Genomic DNA, 21076 nt, shown 5'->3' with positions numbered 1-21076 from the left:
AAAACTTCTGGCAGGAGTTGGAAAAACTTAGTATCAATTGCTACATATACACATGTACTTTTATTAGAGGAGGGAACCTGGGCAGATGGAAAATAGGATTGGGAGGGAGGCAGATTTTACATACCATTTAATATTTTTTTATTTTTATAGGTTATGTCAATGTATTAACCTATTCAAAAATTAAGTAGATAAATCTTTTGAGAAAAAGCAAATGAGAAGGACAGAATCTTAGACGCAGAAATGTATTGATTCTAAAAACCAAAGGGTGGAGAAATTATGGCATCTGACAGGAAGCCACTGAGAGCCCTGCTCGACAGCAGGTGGGTGTGGACAGAAGACAGCCGGTGGCCATAACAGGGAAAAATGAAGCTGTCTTCTGTTTATACCTTCAAGAAACCAGTACAGAATAAGAATGAACTGTTAATGGGCTGTTTTAATCCCCTAATTAAAAGAGTCTCAGAGTAATTTAATAGAACAGAGGCAGTTTCATAATCAATAGGCGGTCTTAATACAATATAGTTTACCAGTGGGTTAGCAACACAATTATACACAAGTCTCCAGGAAAAAACCTTCAGAAATAAGACTAGAAGGAAAAGTCATCATGAAAAAGGGCACCAAGCAAGTCTCGAATGCAGCGGTGCTGAAAAGTCAAGGCAGGATGCCATGTTCATCTTTATTAACTTGTTTCTTGGGGGCTTAGCTAAAGTAATGAGACATAAAACAAATGTTGTCAGAAAGGAAGAGGAAATAAACTGCAATTTGCAGATGATATGAATGCCTAGAAAGCCCCACGAACCAATGGAAACTATTGGAATTATAAAGAATTCAGCCCAGGGCCAGAATAGGATAGATTGACTTCATGTCAACAACAGGAAAATAGTGAATTCCCAATCGCAGTAGAAACAAAATCAGAAAATGTAGGATAACTGCATAAATAAATATAAGCTATGTAAAGGAAAAATGTGGGAAATGGAAGAAACTGACATCTTTAGAAAAGCATGAGGTTTTTTTTTTTTTAAAGAAAAGTATTGGTTTTTCTTGGATGGGAAAATGGAAAATTAAAAACATGTTAATTCTCACCACGTTAATATAGAGTTTTAGTGCCATTCCACCTAACAAATTCCAATTTGAAAACTTTCATTGGAATATTTTCATAAAACGAAAATGAAGCTCATAGGCAAGATTGGCAGATAGGCGAGATTAGCTCAAATTTTGAGAAATATAGGTAATAGAGAGAGTCGCTTTTCCTAAATATCATAGAATGCCGCAATAATAAAAGGTGTGCTGTCCTAGAATAAGGGAGTCGTCAACGAAACAGAATGCCAGCTCAGAAATGAGTACTTATCTACTAAAGTGTTTTATAGAAGAGGTATCACAGATACAAAAAATGGAGGGATTATAAAACCAGACAAAAATGTCACAAGAAAGGAAAAATATACACCAATATCTCTTATTAATATAAATGAAAGAGACCTCAATGCAAGACTAGCAAACTGATACATAAAAACGATTATACACCATAACCAAGTAGAATTTATCCCAGAAATGCACAGTTGTTTTAACACAAAAAAATCTATTAATATAATGCACTATACCAATGAAACAAAGGACAAAACTACATGATATCTCCATTATTTGGCATCAGTTAGCACTTGACAAAATCCAGTAATCCTTCATGATAAAAATAGCCAACAAAACAGATAAAAGAAGAAAATTTCCTTTACTTGATAAAGGGCATCTATGAAAACCCCACATCTGATATCACACTTGTTACAGACTGGATGTTTTCTCATAAATCAGAAGAAAAGAATGCCCACTCCCTTCACTACTGTTCAACATTGCACTGGAGGTTTGAACCAGAGAAATCGGTCAATACAAATAAATAAAGGATGCTCAAATTGGAAAGGAAGGCATAAAACTCTATTTGCAGATGACATGATCATGGGCTTAGAAAATCCTTTTGAACGGTGGTGTTGGAGAGGACTCTTGAGAGTCCCTTGGACTGCAAGGAGATCCAACCAGTCCATCCTAATGGAGATCAGCCCTGGGATTTCTTTGGAGAGAATGATGCTAAAGCTGAAACTCCAGTACTTTGGCCACCTCATACGAAGAGTTGACTCATTGGAAAAGACTTTGATGTTGGGAGGGATTGGGGGCAGGAGGAGAAGGGGACGACCAAGGATGAGATGGCTGGATGGCATCACTGACTCGATGAACATGAATCTGAGTGAACTCCAGGAATTGGTGATGGACAGGGAGGCCTGGCGTGCTGCGATTCATGGGGTCGCAAAGAGCCAGACATGACTGAGCGACTGAACGGAACTGAACTGAAGGAATTCCCTAAGAAAACTTTTGGGAATAAGTTCAGCAAGATCTCATGATATAAGATCAACATACAAAAATACACTGTATTTTTACACAGTAGGAATGAACATACCAGAAATGAAAAATTTTAAAAAAGAATGTCATTTATAATATGATCAAAAATATTAAAAAATACAAATTTAACAAAGCAGTGAAAGATTTATATTCTGAAAACTATAAATATTGTTGAAAGAAATTAAGGAAGACTTAAATAAATGGAAAGACATTCTATTTTCATGGACGAGAAGATTCAATATTAAGGTGGTGTGTGTGAGCCTGCTAAATCGCTTCACTCGTGTCTGACTCTTGATGACGCTAGAGGCTGTTGTTCGGCAGGCTCTACTGTCCAGGGGATTTTCTAGGCAAGAATTCTGGAGTGAGTTGCCATTTTCTCCTCCAGGGCTTCCCTGGTGGCTGAGACAGTAAAGAATCTGTCTGCAATGTAGGAGATCCGGGTTCAGTCCCTGGGTTGGGAAGATCCTCTAGAGAGGCAACCCACTCCAGTATTCTTGCCTGGAGAATTCCAAGGACAGAGGAGCCTGGTGGGTCACGCTCCATGGGGTTGCAAAGAGCTGGACACGAATAAGCATCGAACACACACACACACACACACACACACACACAAACACCCCTCCAGGGGATCTTCCCAATTCACGATCGAACTAGTGTCTCTTATGTCTCCTGCCTTGGCGCCTCCTGGGAAGCCCCTATTAAGGCAGTACGGTTCCCCAAACTGATCTAGATATTCAACACATTCCAAATCAACATCCCAGCTGGCTTCTTTGTAGAAATTAATAAACTGATTTTAAAATTTATGTGGCAATTCAAGGACCCATGCCAAAACAATCTTGGAAAAGAATAAAGTTGGACTTACATGTTCCGATTTCAAAAGTTACTACAAAGCAACAGTAATCGAGATAGTGTATGGTACTAAAACAGGAAAGGGTCAGTGACTCATTCTCCTTCATTCAGGGATAAAAATCGACCTCAGGAGAAATTCTGAATACTAAGGGATTTCCCTCAAGGGTTTTTATGGTACCCTTTTTCACTTCTCACACTTGTTTCTGTATTTTGGGCTGTGCTGGGTCTTTGCGGCTGCACTCAGGCTTTCTCTAGTTGCAGCGAGCGGGGGCTGCTCTCTAGCCGCAGTGCAGGGGCTGCTCACCATGGTGGTTTCTCTTGTGGGGGAGCCCAGGCTCCAGGTGCAAGGGCTGCAGTAGCTGTGGCTCTTGGGCTGAGTTGCTCTGTGGCATGTGGAATCTTCCTGGGCCAGGAATCGAACCTGTGTCCTCTGCACTGGCAGGTAGATTCTTAACCACTGGGCCAGGAGGGAAGCCCTGGGGGAGACTTTAGTGGCCTTTCGGAAGGAGACTTGGACTGGCCCTCCTCCCTTTGATGGAATGTTTGGTAAACATTTGGAGGGATTATCTTGGGCTGGAGTAAATACCCAGAGGTGGTGCCTCCCGGTTGTCTGTTAGCTTCCCATGCAGAACAGGGGAGGGGGCTGGGGAGAGCTGACATCCTTAAAGGAAGCGGAGCGTCCCTCCTGGGCCCAGATTATCCTCATAAAGAACATTGTTCTGAATCTCCTCCAGCCCACAGGCAGACAGGCCACGGAGCCACATAGCTGCATTCTCTGGTTGTCCCCACCGTCCTGAAGCATCTCGCCTGGAAAATTCCTTGGCAGGTAAGCCAAGATTCTTCTGCTGGTTTCCAACCCGGCCCCCACCCCAACCCAGAGTCAAACATCCACAGAATGCCTCTCTTTGTGCCACCTGATTTCCTGGTGTCTCCTCCAAGATAAACTGCTTGTGAAGGTAACTGAATGAAGCAGCTTGTTCTCGGGAAATATTACCTATAAACCAGGGGCGAAACGGGAGCAGCTGCGTTGACCCAAGATGACAGTGTCAGTTTTAGGTGTGTGGACCTACGGCTCCTCTCTGGTTTTAATTAGTCAGCCCATCCTGTCTTCGTTGAGGCCACTTTTAGGTTGAAGTCATAAAACCTTATTGGCCGAGGATCAAAGAACCCTCAACGTTTTATTCTGTGTAACCCGGAGCGGAACCCTAGGTCATCCCGAAGTGAGTTCAACCAATTACTAGGCTATACAACGAAATGGGAGGCGATGCTTCTATTTTACCTTGTCATCTATTAAAAAAAATTATTTTTTAATCTAAGTATAGTAGAATACAGAAAGTGCCTGTATTCTAAGTATAGAGGCTAACTGCTTACCTCTGTAACCACACCCAGGCCTCTGAGACTCTCTCCCCAGTCCCCGAGGGGAGTCTCTGACTTCTAACAGCAAGGACTAGCTTTGCCAGTTTCGGTCCTTTGTGTGAATGGACTCGTTCACAGTGTTCTCTCTTGTCTGACTTCTTCCCGTGACACTGGGCCCTGATCGCGGGGACACTTGGCTCTCCGGGCTCTGTGGTTCTCACGATGCAGGGGCCTCAGAGTCACCTAGACAGTTAAATACAGATTCTGGGGGCTCCACCCCGGAGCTTCCGGGCGCCGGAGGTCAGGGGTGGGGCCCGAGAATCTGTGTTTCCAACAAGTTCTCAGCGTTTGCTGCGGCTGGTGTGGGGACCACACCTGGAGAACCACCCCTCCAGTTTGACAAGGCCCATTTTGCCCTGGAAAAGGACATCATTGTTGCGTCTGGAAGCCTAACCAGAGAGCCTGGGGAGGGACGGGAGAGCGTGGAGGCCAGAGCTGGCATCCTTAGGGGTCGCTGGTTGTTAGCCAGGGTGTGAGAGAGGATTAAGACCCCCTCCTGTCTGCTCCTGATGGGGACTGCTGTGGTTCATGACTCTGGATTTATGAGCTGGGCACACCCGAGCCAGGGCTTTCTGGCTCCTCAAGGCGTGGGTGGATACAGTGGAGATTTCCAGACCATAAGCTGGTCAGACACTGGCCGGAGGCCCCGGCCTCTGGCCACACACAGCACTGGTCAGCTCACTCCCTCGCCCACCCCTGCCACCGCTGACTGGACCCTGGCCGCCTCAGCCTCAGAGGGGCCTTAGGTGAGGGCTGTCCTTCTCCGTCTTCCCTCTAACATCTGGCCTCCTCCTCACTTGAGACATGAGTGGACGAGGGCCCGAGAGCACAGCCTCCCTCGCTGCTCACGGGTCAAGTCCACTCCCGTCCCGATGTCCTGCTCGTCCTTCTCTTCTCCTGCTGCCCCTCTCTCGGGATCTCATCTAATTCCAGGGTCTTCACTCCCAGAGGTGCTGGATCTGATAGCCCGAGGCTCCTCCTGGAATCACCGTGCTGCCCCCCACAGGTGGACCCCCGGCCGCAAGTCCTGCCGGGGTGGGGAAGGGCCACGCCTGCAGGGTAGGAGGAGACTCCTGGTCACTGAGGCCGCCCCATCCTGGTCTCTGAAGAGCTCAGGACTCAGGCTTGAAGTCTGAGGAGGATAGTGGTGACCTGGGTCAGGAAATACCGACCGAACTAAGACATCGACTCAGTGGGCATGAGTCTGAGTGAACTCCGGGAGATGGTGATGGACAGGAAGGCCTGGCATTCTGCAGTTCATGGGGTCACAAAGAGGTGGACACGACTGAGCGACTGACCGACAACAACTGAGACGCTTCTGGAGGGGAAATGCCCAGAGCTGCAGACAACGGGTCCTTGCTCTCAGAGGAGCTCAGGCATCATTTTGTTTCCAACACTTTCGCTTTGATTCATTTGCTTCTCCTACACAACCCTGGGGAGGGAGGGTACCATTGTTAGTCACATCTTGGAGCTTGGAGAAACTCGGTGACTTGTCCAAGGTCACGCAGCTGGGAAGTGACTGAGACAGGATTTGAACGCTGGTCTTGCTGGTCCCAGACCCCTTTTGCCTCTGGGAGGAGGGGGGTGAGCACAGGAGAGGGTGGAGAGGTGCCCTGGGAGGTGGAGCATGTGGGAAGTCAGAGAGGGCCAGGGAGAGAGCGCGGAGCAGGGCATGAGGCATGGGGTGTCTGGGGGGGCCAGGCCGGCAGGCTCCTTTAGGTACTCACGTCTTTTTAGCACCCCTCTCCTTCCATGTGGGGAGGCTTTACAGGGAGCCCTGGGCAGTTTGGGTGCAAAGATTCAAGCCACGTATGGGGGTGGCTTTCCCTAAGTGGCTGTGGCCCACAGTCGCCTATTTTCTGACTTCTCATGGTGGCCCCTTCCAGCTCACTTCTTCTACCCCAGCTAGTGTTGAGCAGTCTAAGGTTGAAGCTTCAGGGCCTCCGGAGTCCTGGCATGGCTCCAGGGATGGGCCCCTGACACATCCTTGACCCTCAACTCCCCATCTGGAGGGCAATGGTGCTCTCCAGGCTCCCATGGAGTGAAACTGGCCAGTGGCGTCCTGGGTGGGCTCCGTCCGCTCACACCTGTGTCTGCCCCATGCTGGGCTCCAGGCTGTGAGATAGCAGAGGCCCCTCAATCAGGGCCCCAGAGAGCTGGCAGGAAGGAACTGCCTAACATCCTCTGTCATCCCAAACACGAGCTCGCTTTTCCTCTGGCTTTGCTTTCCTTCTGGAAGCGTCTCTTATTTGTGCACTGAAAGTTGCAAGAATTAAATGGGATTATGGCTCCTGGCACGGCATCAACACCCAGAACGATACTCCCAGGCTGTGCTTTTTACTCTTTGCAAGCTAAATGAATGAGCCACTTGTTTAACTCGTTTTTACATTTGGGTGTTAAAAAGACTTCAAGATTATAAAATGGATATAATGGTTGACATAAAAAAACAGGTATGGACTTTGAAAACAAAACAGCTCTAGGGTCCCTGAGAGCCTTGTCTCTGTCCCAGTGAGCGGAATCTATGCCTCATCTCTGGGGACTGGCTGGTGGCAGCTCCCGGGAGTCCTGTCCCCTCCGGGCACCACGGGGACAGCAGCCCTTCTCAGCTGGTGGGGGAAGGACAGGGTGCAACCTACTTTCTCAAAGTGAAGGGAGAGCCAGCTACTGCAGGGTTGTCCTGTTGCTAAGAGAATTTTACCTACTCCGTGGACACTGACCTTCTGTCCCACACCCCCACCATTGGACAGGCTGTGAGCAATAGGAGAGAGTGAGTTGGGGACAGGGCCACTCCTTCTGGGGTGAGTGGCCTCTGTCGGCCACCGCCCTTGGCAAGCTCCCGCCTGCCTGTGGGCCAAGTTCTGGGGACCAGCCAGAGGGAGGCAGGCCAGGGCGGCCGAGCTCCCAGGCACAGTGCAAAATAGACTGTGTGAAAGTGGGCGATGGCATCTCAGTAACCAGACAGGGATCTTCATGTTCAGAAAGCTGCCCTCCCTACACTGGGACTCAGCTGGATTCTAGCAGTGGGGCCATTCTCACGGTGGAGCTGCTGTGAACTCATGTATCCACCCAAATCCTAGAAGAGTTATAAAAATGCCTGCCTGCTAAAAATGACAAGACCTGGTGATGTCTTAGTCAGCCTGGGCTGCCTTAACAAAATACCATAGACTCGAGGCTTGAACAACAGAAATTTATTTGCTACCGGTTCTGGAATCTGAAGTCCTATATCAAGATGGTCAGTTTCTGGGGTTTTGGTGAGGGCCCTCTTCCTGGCCAGCAGATGGCCACCTTCCTGACACATCCTCACATGGCCTTTCCTGGGTTGTGTATGAAGAAGGAGAGACAGAGAGAGAGAGAGAGAGGAAGAAGGGTGAGAGAAATGGTGGTGAGGGGGGAGAAGGAGAGAGAAAACTATATTCTTCCTCTTCTTATAAAGCTACTGACCCCATCAGACTGAGGCTGAAGCTGAAGCATCAATGCTTGGCTGCCTGATGTGAAGAACAGACTCATTAGAAAAGACCCTGATGCTGGGAAAGATTGAAGGCAGGAGGAGAAGGGGACGACAGAGGATGAGATGGCTGGATGGCATCACCAGCTCAATGAACATGAGTTTGAGCAAACTCCAGGAGATAGTGGAGGACAGAGTAGCCTGGCGTGCCGCAGTCCATGGGGTTGCAGAGTCAGACACCACTTAGCCACTGAACAACAACAACAACCCCATCAGAAGAGTCCCCTCCCCCATGACCTACTAACCCTAATACTTACCTAATATTAGGATTACTTATTAACCATAAATATTAACCCTAATAGTTCCCAAAGGCCTCATCTCCAAATGCCATTACATTGCAGGTTTGGGCTTTGACATATGAACCTTGGAAGGACATGAATACTCAGTTTATAGCACTTGGCAAGGGAATGAAGATGGTACTTGCATCTCTGGTTGGGAAAATCTCTATCTCAACCCGATTTCTCAAAATGGTTCTGGGGAGCAGGGATTTGTACAGAAGGCAGCCATCCTTCCTTCTTCCTGCTCCGGAGTCCTTTCGACAGTGTTTGCTTCATCCTCAGCCCTGGACGGGGAGGACCCTGAGTCCCACCACCCCTACCCCCCTGGCCATAGCTGACCAGAACAGGGTGGGCCTCTGACCCCAAAGAGTGGACCTCTGACCCAGAGGAATCAAGCCAGAGGCTGGGCTGAGCCAATCAGACTCCCTCTTCCAGAGACAAGGACTGAGATGGAGATCAGGCCAGTAGGCAGGGGCTCTGGGCTGGATGGCCATGGGGGTGGGGGAGGCATTTTGAATTAGCCATAATTGGCCATGTATGTAGTTAGCAGGGACAGATGGTGTGGAGGGACAGACAGATAGACACACACACACACTGAGGAAGGGAGAAATAACTTTCCCATTTCTCATTTCTGGTTAACAATCAGCAAGCTGGGACGTTTGTTTTGTTCATGTATTTTTCCCATAAAATCTCTTAAAACCTTTTCTTATCCCACCCTGAAGGGTTTCTTGTGTATTATTTCCCAGTTGTCCAAATTTGGCCTTTCCTGTGTGGGAAACCCGGGTTTAATCCCTGGGTCAGCAAGATCTCCTGGAGAAGGAAATGGTAACCCACTCCAGTACTCTTGCCTGGAAAATCCCATGGATGGAGAAGCCTGGTAGGCTACAGTCCATGGGGTCGCAGAGAGTCGGACACGACTGAGCGACTTCACTTTCGCTTTCATTTATGTAGATCTAGGTTTTCACACTGACTTTAGGATGAGAGTTAAACTGGTCAGCTGTGTCCTGAGCGGTTCTGTCTACTCACTCACCGGGCACGGCTGTGGCCCCCCGGTGCTCAGCCCTGGCTCTTGAGACAGACAGGGTCTCCTCACAGATGTGGGCCCCAGGGGGCCGGCAAGAGGGAATCTCCTGACATCCCTCATCAGCCCAAACTCTGCTCCTCCTCTGGCTTCTCTTTCTCTCTGGTACCTTCTGTCATTTCTGCGGTGCTGGTAGCATCCCAGGGCCTTCGCCTGCCTCCCAGCCTGGTCCCGGGATCTCCCCACAGCCCTGTGGGTAGCCGGGAGGTGAGGCAGGCCCTGAGGAAGGTTTACCCGGGAGGTTAGGTCAACTGCGGTACATGGAGGCATGGGCTGTTGGAATCGGGACCGGTAGAGTGTGCCTGAGCCTTGAAGGTGGGCCGAGAGGGACGTGGGGACAGCCAAAGAGAACAGGCTGCTGGAGGCGGTGAAACGCCACGAGACATGGGGGCAGACAAGCAGAGGGGCTGGGGTTTCTGTTTCCGCTGGGGTGACTAATTCAAGAAGGAGGTATTTTTAAAAGCAGACAACCCAGCAGAGTCATCAAGGGACTATGATTTCTTTGAATTGTCTCTCATTCAAAATATTCATGAGATTTGGGTGAATCTAGACAGTCCCTCCCTGCTGTTTACAGCTGCAGGAGATTTGAACCAGTTGCTGGTTCTAGGAGGTACAGCAGTCAAACATGCAAAAAAAGCAATAGTTTCATGTTCTATGTATCTTTAGGAGAAATCCAATTAGCACTTCAAAGCTGCAATTTCATAGGTATTAATGCTGAGGATGAAAATAGAGAATTCAATGTAAAGCCAGTCTGCAGACAGTATTAATGGCACAGATGGTACAAGGATATGTCAAGAATTTTACATGTGGAAAGTAAGTGATTGACATTCTGGAAACACTGAAGTGACTTGAATGAACCAGACATCACCTGGTTCCTTGCTCTTTGAACTGAGGCTTTCTTCCCTCACTCTAAGCCAGAGGTTCCCAAAACGTGGTCCACTCTGAGCAGCAGCTGCAGCGTCTGGGAGCTTTTAAGACATGCAGATTCCTGGCCCCACCCCAGACCTTCCAGAAGCCCGGGCAGGGAAGAAGGTGTCTTGGGGGAGGGGACAGCTGGGCTGTAACAAGCTCCCCCAGGGGTTCAGGTGAAGCCCTGTTCCACCTCAGCGAGTCTGGAAGTCGAGAATCGTGTGCAGCAGTGCATGTCTGTGGAGTCCACCCAAGTGGATGGTCTCCTCCAGGCAGACCAGGGCCCATAGGGCTGAGGACACAGGCTCAGACCTGCACTAGGCGGAAGAACTCCCAGGCCCTCTAGCCAAGACAGAAGTCACAGGCCCAGGCCGCAGACCTCTGACCGCAAATGAAGGTATGGGCAGTTGGTTACGGATAACGTTCTTTCCATTCACAGCCCATCACCTTCTCGGGGAGCTGGAAAGCGCTTCATCAGTTTCTCTCATTCTAAAGATGAGGAAGCCAAGACTCTTCCAGCAGAGCTGCTCAGGGGCACACAGATAAGGCTCAGCTTCTCCCCTGGCTTCCCAAGCGTCAGCCTGCATGCAAAGCCTCCTTTCCTGCAGGGAATGGTGGGTCAGGCGCACACGGACCACCTTTTCCTGTCCCTTTGACATGACAGACATTACTAATCAATCACAGCACTTTCCCCCTCTAAGCCAAGATTGGCCTTGTCTTCAGTAGATTCACTGCCGATGGTGACTGCAGCCATGAAATTAAAAGACACTTGCTCCTTGGAGGAAAAGTCATGACCAACATAGACAGCATATCAACAAGCAGAGACATCACTTTGCCAACAAAGGTCTGTCTAGTCAAGGCTATGGTTTTTCCAGTGGTCATGTATGGATATGAGAGCTGGACTATAAAGAAAGCTGAGCACTGAAGAACTGATGCTTTTGAACTGTGGTGTATCTAGGACCTGTGAATTTATTACCTTATATGGCAAAAGAGTCTTAGCAGATATGATTCAGAATCTTGAGATAAGAAGATTATCCTGTATTATCTAAGTGTGTTAGTTGCTCAGTTGTGTCCGACTCATTGCAACCCCATGGACTATAGCCCCCCAGGCTCCTCTGTCCACAGGATTCTCCAGGCATGAATACTGGAGTGGGTTGCTATGCCTTCTTCCAACCCAGGGATCCAACCACGTCTCTTATGTCTCCTGCATTGGCAGGCAGTTTCTTTATCACTGGTGCCAATGGGGCAAAGAGCCTTTGCTTGATAACAGTATTAGAAGTCCTAGCCACAGGAATGAGAAGACAAAAAGAAATAAAGGGAATCTAAATCTATAAAAGAAATCCAAAGAAGCAAAACTATTACGTTTGCAGATGACATGATGCTATACATAGAAAATCCTAAATACACCAGAAAAAACTACTAGAAGTCAGTGAACTCAGTTGAGTCACAGGATTCAAAATTGATACGCAGAAATCTGTTGCATTTCTATACACGGCAAACTATCAGAGAAATTAAGAAAATAATCCCATTTCTAATTGCATCAAAAAGAATAAAGTATCTAGGGATAAACCCAGATGGCAAAGAAGCTGCTTGCAATGCAGGAGACCTGGGTTTAATCCCTGGGTCAGGAAGATCTCCTGGAGAAGGCAGTGGTTACCCACTCCAGTATTCTTGCCTGGAGAACTCCATGGACAGAGGAACCTGCCAGGCTACAGTCCATGGGTCATAAATAGTTGGACATGACTGAGCAACTATCACCTTCACTTTTAAGGAGATAAAAGACCTGTACTTGGAAAACTATAGGATGTTGGTAAAATAAATTGAAGATGACACAAACAGATGGAATAATATACTGTGTTCATGGGTTAGAAGAATGAATATTGTTAAAATGACCATACTAACCAAGGCAAGCTACAGATTCAATGCAAAATGCCAATGACTTTTTTTTCATAGAACTAGAACAAATCTAAAATTAGTATGGAAACATGAAGACCCCAAATAATCAAAACAATCTTGAGAAGGAAGAACAAAGCAGGAGGTATCATGCTCCCTGATTTCAAAACCTGCTACAAAGCTGTGTTAATTAAAACAGTATAGTACTGGTGCAAAAACAGACACAGATGAGGGGAACAGAATAGAGAGCTCATAAATGAACCCACATTTGTATGGGCAATTAATCCACAATAAAAGAGACAAGAGTATACAATGGGGGAAAGAGAACGTCTTCAGTAAATGGTTTGGGGAAAACCAGACAGCTACATGCAAAGGAATCACACTGGACTTCTCTCTCATACCACACACATAAGTAAATTCCAAATGGATTACAGACTAAACTGTGAGGCCGGAAACTAGAAAACTTCCAGAAGAAATCACAGGCAGCCAGCCCTTTGGCATCAGGCTTAGTAATATTTCTTTGGATATGTCTCCTCTGGCAAGGGAAACAAAAGCAAAAATAAATAAATGGGACTACATCTTTTGCACATAGAAGGAAACTATTGACAAAATGAAAATGCCATCTACTGAATGGGAGAAGATATTTCCAAATGATATATCCTACAAGGGGTTAATATACAAACTGTACAAAGAATTCACACAACTCAACACCAAAAAAAAACCAAAACAAAACCCTGGTTAAAAAATGGGCAGATGATCTGAATAGACATCTGTCTGAAAAAGACAGATGACCAACAGACTCTTGCCAAGATGCTCAACATCACTAGCCACCATCAGTTTAGTTCAGTTCAGTTCAGTCGCTCAGTCGTGTCTGACTCTGCAACCCCATGGATCGCAGCACACCAGGCCTCCCTGTCCATCACCAACTCCTGGAGTTCACTCAAACTCATGTCCATCGAGTTGGTGATGCCATCCACCATCAGCAAAAGGCAAATCAAAACCACAATGCAATACTACCTGTCAAAATGTCTGTTATCAAAAAGACAACAAATGACAGCGATGGTGAGGATATGGAGAAGGAGAATCCTTGTGCACTGTTGGTGGAACTGCAAATTGGTGCGGCCACTGTGGAAAACATTAGGATGGTTCCCCAAAAAATTAAAAATGGAACTACTATACTATCCAACAATCCACTCCTGGGTGTTCACATGAAGGAAATAAAAACACTAATTCTAATATGCACCCCTATTTCATTGCAGCCAAGACATGGAAGCAACCTAAGTACCTATCAATAGATAAATGGATAAAGAATGTTTGGTACACACACACACATACACAATGGAATATTACTCAGCCACAAAGAAGAATGGAATCTTGCCATTTGCAACAACATGGATGGACTTAGAGGGTATTATTTTGCCAAGTGAAATAAGTCAGAAGAGAAAAAACAATAATGTATGATTCCATTACATGTGGGAGCTATGAAACAAAGCTAATGACCAAATGTAAAAAACAGAAACAGCATAAACACAGAAGACAATGGGGTGGTTGCCAGAGATGAGGAGAGTGAGGAAGGAGAGAAATAGCTGAGGGAGATTAAGAGATGCAAATCTCCAGTTGCAAAATACATGAATCACAGATTGAGAGGTACCATGTGGGGAATATAGCAATAACTATATAACACCTTTGTATGATGATGTATTTTAACTAGACTTCTCTTGATGATCATGTTGAAATGTATAGAAATATCCAACCATGTTGTGTAACAGGAATTAACATAGCACTGTAGATCACTTACATTTCAAAAGCGAATGAACAAGCAAACTCAGAGAAAAGGAGATCAGGTGTGTGGTTACCAGAGGTAAGGGGTGTGGAGAGGAGGAGTTGGATGAAGGCATTGAAAAGGTACAAACGTCCAGTTACAAGGTGCAAGGTTCAACAAGATAATATAACACTGCTGTGTGTCACCTATGAAAGTTGTTACAGAGCAAATCCTGAGTTCTCATCACAAGGAAAACTATTGTTTATTTCTTTAATGCTGTATCTATATGAGATGAGAGATCAGACTTACTGTGGTCATCATTTCATGATGTATCACTATGCTGTCCACCTTGAACTTCCACGGTGCTGCCTGTAAATTATATCTCAATAAAACTGGAAGGAAAACATTTTTGGAGCATTAGGTCTTTGCCAGAAACAATGCCTTTACTCACCAAGAAATGTTTACTGGAGGAAAATAATCCTTGGATCCAACATGCTGACACGTCAAGGGAGACTTTGCTGGTGTGTGGTCTTCCCAGCTGCCCCTGGCAGGTGTGAATGGTGTGGTCAAGGAAGGGAGATCCTCAAAGCTGGACAAGCTCAGAGCCTGTGAGGAAGATTGGGTCAAGTCTTCAAAGAAAGCCTGTTCTCTTCACATCTGAGGGCTCTCGGGTACACCCTCCTGTTTTGTTCTCAGTTCTCTAACTATTGTGAGCTGACAAATTCTCTTCCTTTTTTTTTTTTTTTTCCTGGCTGCTCTGCATGGTTTGCAAGAACTTGGTTCCCCAACCAGGGATTGAACCCAGGCCCTCAGCAGTGAGAGCACTGAGTCCTAACAACTGGACTGCCAGGGAACTCCCCCTCCCTGTTACTTAAAATCAACTTGCATTTTGGAAAAAAGCATTCATTTTCTTGCTCAAGGCTTATTGGGATAATAGTAGTGAGAACCACACTTATTACTCATTGAGCAGTTCATCATCGATTCACTCGTCATCTCATGGAACGCTCACAGTGAGCCCATATGATCATTACTGTCCGTGTCCCAAGTCCTCCATTTTCACAGGAGGGAACTCGGACGTTCAGAGAGGTTAACTGCCTCAGCCAAGGTCACACAGCCTGTACGTGGTGGAGGCAGCCTGGCTCTGGCAAGGTGGTTGAGAGTACCGTTTCTAAACTATTTCTCACTGCTTTTAATTTAGGACGTTCTCATTTAAAGCAAACAGCCTTTCCCGAGAAAACAGACATATGAGATTACAGAAAATTCAGAAAGAGATAAAAAGTAGGCATTGATCCAGCCTGGGCCCCAGTGGTCACACAAGTGTCACCTTGCCTTCCACGGCCTGTTAAAAGATGCTGCAGATCTACCCATACTTCTTTATTTTGGCAGTTTCTGTGCTATTTCGCCAGTGGATACACAAATCAGCTTTGATAATGTTTTTGCAAGCATAGCTTAGGTGGGTCTGTTTATCTTTGATTGAGCATCAAGATGGCTTCATTCTGACCCCTAGCTGGCATCTCTCCCTGTTTTACCCTTGACTTGTAACCCGTATTAGCCAACTGCGAGTGACTTTGATCTCGGCTCTGAACCAATTCCAAAGAAGCCAGAAAACTGTAGCAAGTTAGTGCCAGAAGACCGCTCTGATATTTCAGACACCAGGAAAAATTGTCAACGTGCCAGATGCCTTTTAAATCCAGAAATAAAGAACCCCAAAATCATTTTTAAAGTTCAAAGCTAACTTCCTAAAAAGGACCTCGGCAGAAAAGAGGGCTTTTCTCCAGCATTCAAGAATCCACACAGGAATGTTGTTGTCACTCAGACGAGAGCAAAATATCTTTATAGATGTCCTCACTTTTATGAGCAGATTTACATCTAGAGAGCATCATGAAAAACAAAGCCCATTATGCCAAGGCGTTATAAATTTAAAATACTTGGAAGCTTTTTGTCCCATTAGTGGAATTTAATGGGAATCTGCTTTGGCTCAAGAATGACAAATGAATCAGCTGTGAACAGGAAATTGGGTTTTCTTTATCTACTTATTTGGACCTCAGTAAAAGGGTGCGGGCAGCTGACAGGCCTGGAATGGAGGTGGGGAGCTTGGGAGAGGGGCAGGGGCTCTGATCATCTTATCACATCTTATTGCTGCTGGCCCAGGGCAATCGCGCAGCAAACACTGACCAGCTGAATGAGGGGTTCTCTGAGGAGTCAGTCCACAAGGAGCACACTGCTGGGGTGGTTTGAAACATGGAGATACGCAAGTCATACCGAGGGCTTCCCTGGCGGCTCACATGGCTCATAAAGAATCTGCCTTCAATGCAGGAGACCCAGGTTTGACCCCTGGGTCAGGAAGATTCCCTGGAGAAAGGAATGGTAACCCACTCCAGTTTTTTTGCCTGGAGAATTCCAAGGACAGAGGAGCCTGGCAGGCAACAGTCCATGGGGTCACAAAGAGTTGGATATGACTGAGAGACTAACACAAGCAGGTCATATAGACTAGCCTGTGGGATTGAGCAATGCTCCCCAAGTCAGCCACCCAGGACCGACCCTTGTCACTTCTGGACAGAGCCGAGGGGTCAAGGTCCTCAGGTCCAACTTGCCTGCTGGTTCCTCATCTCAGCTGTTCCCTGACCCAGTGGCTCCCAAGCTTATACACTGGAGGGCCCGGGTTTTGAAGGGTTTATTTCTGATAGGAAGTGAGTGAGAGAGTGAAGTCGTTCAGTCGTGTCCGACTTTTTGTGACCCCTCCTGGACCGTAGCCTACCAGGCTCCTCCATCCATGGGATCCTTCAGGCAAGAATACTGGAGTGGGTTGCCATTTCTTTCTCCAGGGGATCTTCCCGACCCAAGGATCGAACCTGGGTCTCTTGCATTGCAGGCAGACGCGTTGCCCTCTTAGCCACCAGGGAAGTTTCTGATAGAAAAGATAGTCATTAAATAATAATGAATCAATGTCCCATCTTAAGTTCCTCAAAGACCTGGGTAACTAATGGTCAGAACTCCTGGCTGTGGGAGGCACCAGCGCTGTTGCACAAACCTCCAGCCAAAAGTGAAGGCGATGGGGGCAAAAGCCAGCTAGTGCTGGAGTCCAGAAGTGAGGAGTGGGTGCCCCTGAGACGTGCTGGCCATATAGACCCCTGCTGTGATCTCTGGGAGAGCATCCAGGTCTGGGCTTCATGGGCTGGGGCCACCCCCCTCCACCTTCCTCTTGCGCTAGCAAACCTTTTCCATGAGGATCCTTTAAACAAAACTCCTGCTTCCCCAGGTCAGTGCCTCTGCCTCTGCCATTGTCAGGCCCTGCAGGGCTCCCATTTCACTTTGTTGAAACCCTGCTATTCCTTCCTTGGGAATGTGTTCTATGTAATAGAATGCTATTTAAAGAACTTGCAACATTCAATAAGGGTAAAGTGTGAAAAAATGACTACTTTATTTACTTAGAGATTTACATAGAGATTTACTTCATCATATACGAAACTATACTCATCAGCTCTTCTTCTCTTGTAGAATAACTAAGAAGGGATGTAAGGCTGTTTAATGATGCTCAGTTCGAAGGCCACCTCCTCCATGCAGGCCTCCCTGATAGCCCTCTGATAATTCCCACTACTTTCCCTTCTGAAGGTAAGGCCTATTAAGGTAGAAAGATTGAGAGATGGCTTAACCCAGACAGCCAGGTCATTAATCAGCCATCTGAGACATTCTCCCAAAGGAAACCCACTAAGTGATGCTCTAGACATATGCCCCCTCTTTAGTGCTCAAGGCTTTTGCCCAGACCCAGTTGGTCTCCCCGGGAGCTGTGCTTTAAGAACCTCTATTAGCCAAAGAAAGGAGTCAGGCTGACAGTTTTCTCTGGGTATGTCCTGAATATCCAGAGGCAGAGCCCAGCCCACTGAGCTCGACGGCTCCAAAGTTGGGGAAAGGGAGCCCAAGGTGCAAATTCCTCCTGCAGCCTGGCTGCTGTGCTCTGGCAGTGCCCCGAAGATGCCAAGAGGGGTGTTCTGGAAAGAAACAGCCCACAGGCTCAGAGATGTAACTCCCTGCTTGGTCGGTCAAAACACCTCTCAGCCCCACGACCCCACACCCATCCTTGTGTTTGGGGGTGGGGCGCTCTGTGCCCCCTTCGTGTAGGAGGAGCCTCTGTCCTGGTTCTCCTCTGCCAGCCTGAGGGCAGCACTGGTGCCGTGTGTGCCCCCAGCTCCTCTCTAAAGTCTCACCTGCCCCAGGTGCTTGGCAATGATTTGATGAAAGGACAAAGGAAGGGCTTCCGCCTTCCTAGGGTGATGCTGGTAACTTTAGAGCGCCAGTGCTGACCCCTACTTAGGGAGGCGATGGGCTCTCGGACGTGGGGAAAGGACTCGCCCTAGGAGTTGTGCTGTCTGATGTGGGGCTGGTGGGTCGCCAGCCGCTGAGACAAACAGTGGCTGCAGTGTAGATGGTGGAACCAGCAGGCACAGCGACTAGACCCGGCCTCCTTCCCTGGGCTGGTTTGTCCACCGGTGTAAGTTTCCTGGGCTGCTTTTACAGAGGCCAGAGACATCTCCCATGGGCAAGTTCTGAAAGCAATGATCTTCCTCCTTCAGTGATCTCTGATCACATGACCTCCTGCCTTTCCTGTAGGGAGCCCCTTCCAGGGAGGGTTTTCAAGACAATGTGGACCCCACGAAGGGGTAGAGTTGAGGATGGGGTCAAGGAAGATGGTCTATTGAGTGTTTTCACAGACCAGAAAGCCTACGACACCTCCCGGGTACCCTGATTTTGACTGCTGCAAGGCTAAGCAGAGACAAGGCAGCCAGGATAGGAGCAGAAAGGGAAGAGGAAATCTGAGGGCAAGAGCCAAGAGGGAGAAGGTATGGGAAGCCAAAGGCGCAGCCGGGGCAGGCACGTTGGGACATTCCCACCACAGGCATTTTTCCAGCCACCATGGGCAGAACTCGGCAGAACTGTCACAAGTCCCAGTCTGGTTTAGCCAGGGACTGTGAACATCCCGGATTTTATTTAATTGGCATGTTCGATTCTGTGCAACCCTACGGACTGTAGCCCACCAGGCTCCTCTGTCCATGGAATTCTCCAGACAAGAACACTGGGGTGGGTTGCCATTCCTTTCTCCAGGGGATCTTCCTGACCCAAGGATCGAACCCCTGTCTCCTGCATTGCAGGCAGATTCTTTACCCACTGAGCCACCAGGCCTCTTTTTAATTTATGTTTCGGGGTTTTTATTTGCTAGTGTAATTGATAAGTTAGATCTTTTTTATTGTGGTATAGTTGATTTACAACGTTGTATTAGTTTCAGGTGTTCAGCAAAGTGATTCCACTATGCATAAATATATACCTATTGTTTTCAGCTTTTCCCCCTTAGAGGTTATTATAAAATATTGTCTCTGTGCTCTACAGTCTGTCCTTGTTGTTTACCTGTTTTATATGTAGCAGTGTGTGTCTATTAATCCCCAGTTCAGCCCTCCCCTTCCTTTCCCCTTTGGTATAACCACAAGTTTGTTTTCTGTTAATATGTCTGTGGGTCTATTTCTATTTTGTATATATGTTCATTTGTATCTTTTTTTTTTTAAAGATTTCATGCATAAGCAGTATCATATGATATTTGTCTCTCTGGGCTTACTTCATTTAGTATGATAACTTCATGATCCATCCATGTTGCTGCAAATGACCACCCAAAACTTTAAACCACGGTTGAGAAGAACAATCTCCCAAAGATTGCCGCATCCGAGAAGCCTGTGTCCCCAGACGTTTGAATTGCACCAGGACTGGCTGGATGCCTGCCAGGGGTGCAAGTTCAGCAGGTGGGAGACTGGGGCCTCTGAGATGGGACCCTGAGCAGCAGGTGCGGAGGCAGGGGAGCAGCCTTGCAGACAGCACTCCCCTCACCGCTGTGACTTCCGTCCCCCGCATGTGCTCCCTGACCCTGAGACTCGAGCCACGGGCACGTAGTCATCTCAGTTTGTTTAGCCCTTCACGGTTTACATGTACATTTATTTTTAGGGCTGGAGCCACGGGCGTGTGACCCATGCAGTCACAGGAGACCGTGGCCGTAGAAGGACCCCTCACTTAGTTTAACGCTCTGCAATTGCAGTTCTTAATCATGTTAACATGCTTAATTCTCGGAATTCTTAGTAATGCTTGATCAAAGTGAAAGCAAAAGTCGCTCAGTCATGCCCAACTCTTTTTGACCCCATGGACTATAGTCCATGGAATTCTCCAGGCCGGAATACTGGAGCGGATAGCCTTTCCCTTCTCCAGGGGATCTTCCCCACCCAGGGATCGAACCCAGGCCAAGGGGCTCCCTTAATCATTTCTCACGGGGCCCCGCAACTTCTGCGGCCCGTCATGTTCATTATCTCACTTGTTCCTGAAGCCTTCACAGGAGAGGAGCCTGGAAGGAGTTATTACCCCAATTCCCAGGTGGTGAAACTGAGTCCCAGAGGGGAGGATGGTGAAGCCAAGGTGAGTGAGAGACCCAGGGCTGGGCTGTTTTCTCTTGAAGATCCTTCTCAGTGAGGGGTTAAGTGGGCTTGCCTTTCCCTTCACTCACCTGCCTGGGGTCTTGCCTATGCTGCCCTGGCTGCAGCCCGCTTTCCTTCCCATTTCATCTCATTTCATTACCAAAAAAACAAAACAAAACACTCAGACCATGTGCTTACCTGCCAGGGAGGAGCTCCTGGGGTTAGAGCCCCCTGGACGGCTCTAGCTCTCCTGCCCTGTGTCCTGTTGGGGTTTCAGAGTAGGGGGTGTTCTTGGACTCCTCCGCTCCCTGAGAACCTGCAGCCGGAGACTCTGACCTCTACTGGAAAGGGCTCCCCGGGAAGCATTCCTGACCTTCAGACTCGCCTGGCCGCGCGCTGGCCCCATGCCCGTGACAATCACTTCCTGCCTGGGTGTTTACCTTCCTGCGCCCGTGGGCCCAGCCAGGGTGGCGGCCCCACACCTGAACCAGAGGCCGTGCAGGAGGGAAGGTGCTACCCACGGTGAAGACCAGGAGCAGCTGGTGCTGCAACCGGGCGCAA

At 47.7% G+C, this 21076-nt stretch overlaps 1 protein-coding gene across 2 annotated transcripts in view; it reads right to left on the bottom strand.

Moving 5' to 3' along the window:
- NGEF (neuronal guanine nucleotide exchange factor) overlaps positions 1–20873 on the bottom strand; it is a 127663-nt gene extending 106790 nt beyond the window's left edge. Inside the window, exons 1-2 of one of the 2 annotated variants that reach the window (XM_018041089.1) lie at positions 20714–20873; positions 14521–14675 (exon numbers count right to left, since the gene is read on the bottom strand). The gene's annotated coding sequence lies outside the window, so the exon portion shown is untranslated. The remainder of the gene's footprint in view (positions 1–14520; positions 14676–20713) is intronic. The other variant, XM_018041090.1, reaches the window with a different exon arrangement.

The sequence above is a fragment of the Capra hircus genome, chromosome 3 (genome assembly GCF_001704415.2).
Source record: "Capra hircus breed San Clemente chromosome 3, ASM170441v1, whole genome shotgun sequence".
In the NCBI taxonomy this organism is placed as follows: domain Eukaryota; kingdom Metazoa; phylum Chordata; class Mammalia; order Artiodactyla; family Bovidae; genus Capra; species Capra hircus.
This window is presented reverse-complemented; position numbering and strand designations above follow the sequence as displayed.